Source organism: Callospermophilus lateralis, chromosome 9 (assembly GCF_048772815.1).
Source record: "Callospermophilus lateralis isolate mCalLat2 chromosome 9, mCalLat2.hap1, whole genome shotgun sequence".
Classification (NCBI taxonomy): domain Eukaryota; kingdom Metazoa; phylum Chordata; class Mammalia; order Rodentia; family Sciuridae; genus Callospermophilus; species Callospermophilus lateralis.
The window spans coordinates 12186317-12197027 of NC_135313.1; positions in this window are offsets into that span (position 1 = coordinate 12186317).

The window sequence follows — 10711 nt, forward strand, 5'->3', positions numbered from 1 at the left end:
AGAGAGAGAGAGAGAGAGAGAGAGAGAGAGAGAGAGAGAGAGGTGTGTGCCCATAATGCCTGAGCATGTGTGAAGGTGAGAGGGTAGTGGAAGGGGTTTGGGATCTTGGAAGCTACCTTTTACAAATGCAAGAACTCTAAGTGCAGATTAGAGAGCCAAAGTGTATCTACTCTTTCACAGCCCAGAGTCAGACACCAGAATTTAACCTTTGTCTTGCTGATATTTTTCTTGCAAAACAAATGAAACTGCTGATTTCAGCATGCACGGTCAGCCTGTTGTGTTAGTGGAGAACTGGACAGATTCTAGGGGAAAGCTCTGTCCCCGTGTTCTGGGGTTTGGATGTGTGTCTTTTCCAAATTTCATGTCAAAACTTGCCACTGTGATAGTATTAAGAAGTGAGACCTTAAGAGGTGAATGAGAATGGGATAACAATCTTTAAAACGAGATGTGAGGAAGCTGTCCGTCTCTTTTGTCCTTCTGGCCCCTTGTTAAAGTTGAGATAGGAGGTGTCTCCTGAAAAGCTCCGGAAGCAATACAGGAAAGTTCAGAAGTGACAGGATTAGGTTTGAGAACCCTAACCTCATTTGATGGATTAATAATTTGAGTGGATTGCTGGGTGGTAACATGGCTGGGGGGTGACCTCTAGAGATTATATTTTGTCCCTGACTCCTGTCCTTTGCTTCCTTGCTTCCAGGAGCTGAGCAACTTTCTTCCTCCACACCCTTCTGCCATGATGTTCTGCCTCATCTAGGACCCAGAGCAAGGGGGCAAATGACCATAGACTGCCCTCCACTGTGAGGGAGGAGAAGTGCTACTGCTGATAATGGGTGTGGGATGAGGAAATCCAAGCCTCATCTAAGTTCTTCAATTAGCTGGATTATTGACTTTGTGCTTTTTGCAGGCTTAAAGACATTCTACTCTCAATTGTTTTCAAATTTGGGAGACAATAAAAGAGTCCTAAAAACTCTGTGCACTCTTGCCATCAGTCTTTTGCATCTGGCCTTCCTACCACTAGATCACTAGGACATAACAGGTGTGTGAGAGTTTTGAGGTAACCTACAGAGAAGCTCATTTGAACCATTTTCTTTAGCTCAGTGAGGAGTCCTGAATGATTCAGCTTAGCTTAGCTGAGATCCCCAGTGGACAGTGTTATGGTTTGAATCTGAACGTTCCTCCAAATCCCAAATGTTCAGAAATGGGACTTTTGGGAAGTGATTGGACCGTGAGGGCTCTGACCTCATCAGTGGATTAATCCATTGATAGTTGTGGTAGTCAACTTTTCAGTATTGTGACTAAAATATCTGAGAAGAACAACTGAGAGGAAGAAAATATTTTTTTGGGGGGGGGCTCACAGTTTTAGAGGCTCTGTCCATGCTCAGCTGCCCCCTTGCTCTCAGCCCTAGATGAGGCAGAACATCATGGCAGAAGGGTGTGGAGGAGGAAAGCAGCTCAGCTTGTGGCAGCTGGAAGCAGAGAATAAGGAGCCAAGGACAAAATATAATCCCCAAGGACACACCACCCAGTAAACTGTTTCCTCCAGCTGCAGGCCACCTGCTTACAGTCACCCCCCTGTAATCCATTCAAGTTAGTAATCCATCAAGGCGTCAATCCATTGAGGTCATTACAGCTCCCATAATCAGATCATTTCACCTTGGAACAGTGCTGCATTGTCACCGGAACTTTTCAGGGGATGTCTCATATCCAAACCATAATAATGACTGAGTAAATTGCTGGGAGATGGGACCTCCTTGAGGAAAGAAAATCCTTGGAGGAATGCCTGGAAGGGTTTATCTTTTCCATCTTCTTTCTCCCTCTCTCTTTGCTATCTGGCTGCCATATGTTGAACAGCTCTTCTCTACCAGGCCCTATTGCCTTGATGTTTCTTCATTTAACTCAGCTGACCACGGACTGAAACCTGTGAAACAGAGACACAAAAATAAACCTTTCCTACTCTAAGTTGTTCTTGTCAGGTTTTTGGATATCTGTGACAAATTGTCAGGTGGTCATTTTCCAGGGCAATCGGTGCGTTTGATTTCCTCAGGGACTTCAAATGCAGGTCAGAATAGGGAGGATCCCTTCCTCTCTTTCCTCTGGGGAGAGTGTAGACAGGGATGAGATTAAGTGTTTGGTCTTCATCAGAACTTTGGATCTACCACCAGCTGATTTAGGTTTAGGGGACTAAACACCCTCTGTTCCCTCCAAGGTTCATGTTTGTACAGTATAAATGCAATGGTGAAAACAAGGGGGAATATGTGTTTAATTTATGGTAAGGGTTTAAGGAAGACCCAGACTGACTTATGCCTCAGGGAGTAACTGGGCAATTATACTGCCTTTACCTGAGTGAAAGGTAAATAGCTTCCTGAGTTTTCCTCTGTCCAAGCCAAAGTAGCCCGCAGCATGGCCCTGGGCAAAAAAAAGTTAAAGCACTGAGGAAAGTTGAAAGAGCTGGCCAGTAACCAGACTCTACCTGATGGGTTCAGCTAGGAAGACCAAAAGCAAAAGCCACAGGTAGAGAGAGATGGGATGTTACATGGAAATGGAAGGAGACCCTCAGGGTTATACAAAATTACATACAAGAGGAAGTGAGGGGAAAGGGAAAAAAAAAAAAAACAAGGGAGAGAAATGAATTACAGTAGATGGGGTAGAGAGAGAAGAGGGGAGGGGAGGGGAGGGGAGAGGGGATAGCAGAGGATAGGAAAGGCAGCAGAATACAACAGACACTAGTATGGCAATATGTAAATCAGTGGATGTGTAATCGTTGTGATTCTGCAATCTGTATACGGGGTAAAAATGGGAGTTCATAACCCACTTGAATCAAAGTGTGAAATATGATATATCAAGAACTATGTGATGTTTTGAACAACCAACAATAAAAATTAAAAAAATAAAAATAAAAGCCACAGGTAACTGTTACCAGTCTGGAGAAAGAGCAATGTTCACAAGAGTGGAATTCCACGCACATTCACCTCTGCCTCTCACTGCTCCCTTCAAATCTCTTTAGGGGGATGAAGCTCTTCCTTTGCCCCACAGAAACTCAAGGATGAGAACCAAAGTGGGAGTATGAGTACTATGCTCAGGATCAGGCAATAAAAGGCACAGGGTCGCTTTAAGTGAAGAACACAGACCAAATTTAGTCATTACAATTTTTGGGTGTTCATTTGTACTTCAACATTCATTTAAGGCTGAAGATTTTCAGTTCATCCAACTGAGGCTGGAAGCCTGGAGCCCCAGTCTGTTTGGAAAGATAGGCACTTGCCTTTTCTCTTTAAACCTCATCTCCTCACCACCTCTGGCTGCTGCTTTGGATGACTCCTGGATTAGCACTGGAGGAGGAGTCAAGGGGATAGAGAAGAGATGGAGACATTCCTACTTAATGGGAAATGCTAACATGGTTCCATGCTCTAAGGTCCCAGCAGGCTCTCAAACACATGCCTGGTCACAGTGCTTTTCTGAGCTTCTCAGCATTCCCAATACTCAGCTATACCTTCCGTGATAGGGAGGATGTGACCTTCTCTAGTCATCTGAATGTCCACCAGACTGGTTTCTGGTGGCCCTTTCGCATGAGTTCTCACTGTTTGTCTTCACATCCAGTTAGATGCTCTTTTTTAGGAAGTTTTAAATGGCTCTGTTTCTACAAAATCTATTTCTGGACCATGAAAAAAAACACCAAAATTATCGTAGTGTTGTAGCTAACTCCAATTTAGCTGGGTTCTCTTTTTTTTTTTTTTTTTTTTTTGTCTCTTATTGTTTATAACTGATAATTAGAGATTCTTGTCCTTAGAATCCTTATTCATTTGTCAAGCATACATACACTTTATCTACCACTCACATGGGCAAGTTCCCAGAATTCATTGCAAGCTCTTTGAGGGGATCTGGTGAAGCTGATATGCTGTGATCAGGCACAGAGGTGAGAAGGAAGATGGACCTGCCATACCCTTCCAGATAACCAATAATTTCTTGGGAAGAAAGACAATCTCTTCTGATCATTACCTCTTTGGTCATTTTATAAACTCCCACTCCATGATTTAGGATTGGATTTTATTTACTGAGATGCAACCCCACTGTAAGTTGAAAATAACATGAGTTGAAAATGTATTTAACACATTAACTTACCAAAATCAAAACCTGGAAATACAGTACGTGGTAAGGTATTAGTTGCTCTGCCCCTCCATGATCACATGACTGAGTGGGAGCTGTGGCTCCCTGCCACTACCCAGCACCAGGAGAGAGTATCACATTGTATATGGCTAACCTGGGGGAAAAAAAAAAAAACAAATTAAAAATTCAGAGTATAGTTTCTAGTGAATGTGGATCACATTTGCACCCTCATGGAATCAAAAAATCATTAAGCTGAACTCTGTTAAGTCAGTAACTGCCAGTAGTTGATATGGGAGGTATCTTACACAACTGATATTTTTACTGTTTCTCAGCCATCCTCTTTGAGTTCCTTATAAGAATGTCTGCTTTATCATTTCCTTTTTGCCTTGGTGAGAATATTCAGTTCAACATCTAGTTTCATGGACTTGGTCCATTTGTGGGCAGAAAAATAAGAGAGAGAAAAGAGGCATTGTTCTTCAGAAGCATTCCAAGAAAGGTGAATAAATATGATTCCCTTCTCTTTATCCAAAATGGAGGAAAGAAAAAGATGAAGAGAGAAGATAGAAGCTTTTTAATCTTCTGAACTGAATTCCCTCCAAGGTATGAACATATAGAAAGAAAATGAGACCATGCCAATGGTCTCCTACCTGGTAGACATATTTTCCCATTTCTTACAAATAAACAAGATTCTCACAGGGGAATCAGTAAGCCCAGTCTAGACAACTTGTTTATGTGTAGAGGTAGCCAGTGAAATCCAAGTCAGACTGGTTGACTGGGGCTCCCGGAGAAGGTTTTTCAGAGAGAAACCATTTGCACTCCACTCTTTCTCCTTTGAGCCTGGAACACTAGCTTGTCCCCAGAGTTGGAGTCACCACCTTGCAGCAATGATCTAACATGCAGGAGAATCATGAGATTTCCAACCAGTGTAACTGAGTGGAAAACACTTGCTTTCAGACTTCTTGCTAAAAGAAAACCCGTAAGCCCTCACCAAAGTATTTTTGAATCTCTATTGCAGCCAATTTTTATTATTCTTAAGTAGTAACTATGGGACTGGGGCAGGCTATAAAATTTCTTTAGATCTCAGTTTTCTTATTTGTAAAAGGAGATCTTATGAGTACCATCTCAGAAATACTTTGAAGATTAAAAAGATATGGTTAGAGCATGTTTAGCCGAGTTTCTGTGCACTGTGGTAAACAAGTGGTGACTAAACATAAGATCATTTCTCTGTATAAATATAAATATTTCTTAAATCCAATTTAGGTTCTGAATCATGAAAATATTGGCTGTGGCTGAGCAAAAGGGGGTATGTAAAAAAAAGCAAAAAAACAACCTTGTAACTATTTTAGAGTTTTTTTGATTAACTTATATTTCTAAAATTTGGGGAAAGTGAAGATAGATCCAAGTAACAAATTCAAAGTCAGCTAAATCCATTCAGAACGTTTTATATAACAAAAGTGGGTTATTTGGATGAAAGAAGCTCATATCTTAAATTTTAAAAATTGTAGGCTTATTTGAATTTATTCTAATTCAAGGAGACTGCCATTTTTATATTTACTTTTGTAATTGCAGGTGTGACATGCCAAAATTTTATTTATAACTAAAAATATCATCTTTTAACAAATGTAAACTGCCAGAGATGGTAACTGCCTTGGTTGTGACCACACAGATTAAAATACAGGCATGTGTATGCATGCCTGTCCATGACTATCGGCCCATGAATTTTTAGTCTTAAATGAGATCACTTGTCTATAAAAACATAATACGTGTCACCACTAGAACAAGGCCTTGAAAGCAAGGGAAGACAGTGGCTTTATTAACTTTCCATGGTTGACAATCAACTCCTTAAGCAAACACAAATACTTGAGTTCTCCCCATACTTTTTAACTCCTATTTTGCTTTTTTACTTTTCTCCAAACTTTATCTGGTTTCATGTTCCTCCAGAAGTTCTACCATGGGAAGTAATGGCCCAGGATTTCATATTTTATATGATCTTGTAGTCCAAGGATTTTTAAGGCTTGCTTCTGCCTTTAGCCTGGGACTTTCATCTCTCTGGGCAGCTGTGGCTAATAGGAGAAAAGGTCATCATGGTCAGGAAATGCTAAAAGTGCCCTTACTGTCTTCTTTTTCACCATTAACCTTCCCCAAATTGGTGGACAACTTTATTCTCCTACAACAGAAACAAAAAGTTATAACTTGCCATTAAATCTTTTTGCAATATTGTTCTTAAGTTCTTTTATAATGAATATTTGAATTTCCCATTGGTACCTAGGGTACCACATAAAGAATCACGGTATCTGATTCTTGAGGAGTCTTACTAGCTTTACAAAAGACCTAGTAGGACTTACTTTCTGAATGTGAAACTTAACCAGTTGCACAGGGCCCTGCATGGGGCTTGACTTAATGCTCTGTTGGTATCATCTTGAAATTTTCAATAATTTTTTAACAAGGGGATAAGTATTTTCATTATGCATGGGACCCTGCAAATGGTGTAGCTAGCTTAGGGCTCAAATTTTGACTACTTCTATTCAGTTCAAACCATAGCTCCTGGTATGCTAAGTAAATTTTCCAGAATCTAAGTCTGCTGTTTTCCAATGGATTTTTTGATTTCAGGATTACAATATTACATTAGCAAACAAGTCCTTAGGGCTTTGTTCTTATAGCAACGTTTCATAATCAACTTTGTCTTTTAGAGTACAAACAGTTTATGCAACTTTATGCTATTTTAAAACTTCTTTCTTCGTGTAAAAAAAAAAATGTATAGATAGACTCTCATGAACTGTATTTCTTTTCTCTTCCCTACACATATAAGAGCCATGATTAATTGCAACTCCAGTTTAACACACAGCAGTATAACCAGTGTTTTAAGGAAGATAAGAATATTGGAAACATATTTCTTGCAATATAATTGAATTTCTTTTTTCATATTCTAAACATATTGTAAAACTGAGGTTAAATTTGGATTTTATAGGATTATGTGTTCTTGAATTACTTTAAGTGAGATATAATAGTTGATAGGTAAAAATGCTGAAATTCTAAACAGTATTATCTTTTTTATGAACAAAGATCTAATATACAATTGTTAGATACTGAGATAAAGATTCTATGTCCTCTCAACTGGCTCCTGAGTAAGACAGACTTGTTCTTTTAAAATATCTTAAAAATCAATAGCGTTAATGTGGAAATGTTCAGTAGCATGGATGCTCTGATACGCTAAAGAATTCTAGGGATTCATATTATTTAGTTTCTGTAGTGACTTTTATTTATTTATCTAAAAAAAAAAAAAAAAAAAAAAAAACTTCAACAAATAACGATGAAAGTGAAGGAACATTGAAGTTGTGTCCTTTGTCTCTGTGGCCACATGTTTTCACAGATCTCTCCCACCGAGACTGGTCCCAAGCCAGCATTTAAGAGGAGGAGCTGTGAGTATTGCCTGTGAGTCTGTTCTACGTAGTACTTTTAAGAAACATTGCTTTCTATCCCAGAAAGGTGTTTCACTGGCTTTTTGTTTCATTTTACCCATGAAACATTTTCCGTGTTTGCTTTTAAGGTCATTCTCCACTAAATACATTGGTGCCTTTCACACATGACAAGTTTGGGTTGCTGTTCTCTCTTCCCTCTCTCCTGTGCTTCCAGAAAGCCTCATTCTTCTGGCAAGTTTCTCTGCTGACCACTTTCTAAGACTTCATCATTTTCATCTCCCAGAAGAGAGGCCCAAAGCAGATGTTTTCCATCCTTACTACCACCCTCCCTTTGCTTGTTATTAAGGAGCTCCATGACATTTATCATTTACAGTTTATGCTAAACATTCCAAACAACATCCCTACAGTAAGCAAAAGTTATGTTATCTTCTTCTCTGTGATCTCTAATTGATTTTTCTAATAAGCCATCTATTACTAAAAAGTATTCCTTAATTTCTTCTTAATCATAAATCCCTTTGGGAATCTGAGGAGAGCTATGGCTTCCTTTTCATTCACAAATATTGTGTGTGATTTCAGGAGACTCACAGGCCCTGGAGGCCCATTCATGACCAAATATTACAAACATCTGTTCTGATCTAGCCTTCTACTTTACAGATACTGCAGTGTGTACAGTGTCTCTAGTAGGTGCTAATTTTGTGTCAACAGCCTTCATTATCTATTCTGCCAACTTCTTCAACATAACTTTCCAGAATAATGCTCATTTCATGTGTAACTTCCAATTCTGATGTTTTCCTGAAAGTTTTGTCCTATTGACTTCGTGCAAAAACCTTAAAATAGAAAGACTCTCAACCAATACAAGGTACACATCCTGAAATGTACAGAACTGAATTTCAAAAGAGGTTACCTCTACTAATTATATTCATGTCAATTGATAATATTGTTATTGTTAAAGGCTAATAATGATTAAATATTTAATTTCCCAAGAACTGTGTTAAATTTAGTTATTGTCATCCTTCCTTTTTCATTCAACTTTTTTTACCTCTTTCTCCTCTTCTTCATCACCCACCCTGTTCATCTTTTGTCTTCTACTTCTTTATCATATTATATATTTTTTAACAGTTAACCTAAAAGAGGTTGAATAACTTACTGAAGGTCACAAGTAAAAAAGTAGTAGAGCTTGGCTCTAACCCAGGTTTCTCTGATTCCAGAGTGAGCACTTTTAATGTCTTCAAGCATCTTGTCTCTATATCTCTTTTAGCCTAGTAGTGGAGAGTATCTTTGGATTTATGAATTTATCAAGCAAGGATAATGGGTCCCATCTACATAGACCTTCAATTAATACAAGGTGAGAAGACAGAAAATTGGTAACATGCTCAAATTCTCTGGGAACTAGGGACAACCCATGATCACTTGGACTTTTTTCATGGAAGAAGTCGCATTTGAAATACACCACAAATGATACATGAGCATAAAGGGAAAAGCTGCAAAGGTCCGGGAACCGGTAGAAGTGTGTGCCCAGGGGATGATGCACAGTTCAACTTGGATAGGGTAGAAAGTGTGGAAAGTAGAATTAGAGGGGGGAAAAAGTGTTGGAAAGAGTCATAGTCCAAATAGCAGAGAATTTTGCATTCCAGGAAAAGAGTATAAATTATTTTAGCAGCTGTGAATGATGGAGGGTTTGAAACAAAAGAGGCATGGTCATATCTGTGTTTTTAGAAGAGGAAGCTGGCTATCTGGCACCAAGAAAACTTATGATGGGTAGAGACTGGAGATCAATAATGCTCTATTCTCTGGGGAATGCTTCCATTAATGGAAGACCTATATTACTTCCATGTAATAAGTTTTAATATCTCTCTCTCTCTCTCTCTCTCTCTCTCTCTGTATATATATGCATATACACATATACACACATTATATACAATAGCTACAATAATTCTAAGAATAATTGAAGGCTGAACCTGCTCAGGCTGCTCAGTGATTTTTATTGAATAGCAGCTTACACATTCATCCAAGTTCCCTTTTTCTTTCCTCCTTTGAGTTGTTTCCAGGGATATTGGTGGAAGGTCCTCTTCACTGTCGCATTTAGGTGTTCTCTCTCTTCCACTCACTTTAAGACCCAGGGCTTTCCTCTTGTTCTCGGAGCTCTAGGTTTGGGCTTGTTGCCACATGTCTTTTCTCAATAACAATAATATGCTCATTCATTGGTTATTACCCTTTCCAACCAGGTGACCTCTGCCTGGGATCAGCCCGCCTCCCACCACATTTTTTCATCATCTTATTTAATTTCTCCTCTGTCTGCTGCAGTCTTCTTATGAATGGGTAGACAGCAGGGCCATGCTGGCCTTTACCTTCAGCTTCCTGGGCTAGAACTCTGAACAAAGTCTGTGTGGGCAGGTGCAGGATGACCTATTTGTGCCTAATGACAACTGTGTTAGGATGAAGGTAGAACCTGTCCTAGCAGGGATGGAAGGAGTTTGACAAATCCCAAGGAAAAATTCAGTCAGAAATGGAGGAAATCTGGAACAGAAAAGGAGGAAGATCTGCAGGATCCAGGGAAATGAGAAATGCAATAATAAAACAAGATGACAATAGCAAACCACACAGGTTACAGGCTCTCCCAGGACACCTGTAACTTGAACAGGGCTTCTTGTTTGTGTATGATGAGATGGGCTTAAAGTTTCTGGGTTGGGATCATCATCCTCTCTCTCTCTCTCTCTTTCTCTCTCTCTCTCTCTTTTTTTTTTTGGCCACATTTCTATCTTTTTCTTCTTTTGTTGAATTTGAGCATGCTGCTCTGCTCATGCTGAGGATAAAACAACACATTTGTATTATTTGAAGATCTCATCATATATTCTGAATTTTCATAAAATATGTGTCCTCAGCAGATACAGGAAAAAAATGTGTTTTCTCATATCTAGATTTTCCTTATTCAAGTACATCACGGAGCAGGGTGAGGTGGCGTACGTCTGTAATTCCAGCAGCTTGAGAGGCTGAGGCAGGAGGATTGTGAGTTCAAAGCCAGCCTCAGCAATGGTGAGATGCTAACTCGGTGAAACCCTGTCTCTAGATAAAATACAAAATAGGGCTGAATATGTGGCTCAGTGGTCGAGTGTCCCTGAGTTCAATCCCTGGTACCCCTCCTCACAAAAAAGTGCAACATGTTTTTCTCTGTGGTGTCTGAAAAGGTGGGCTGT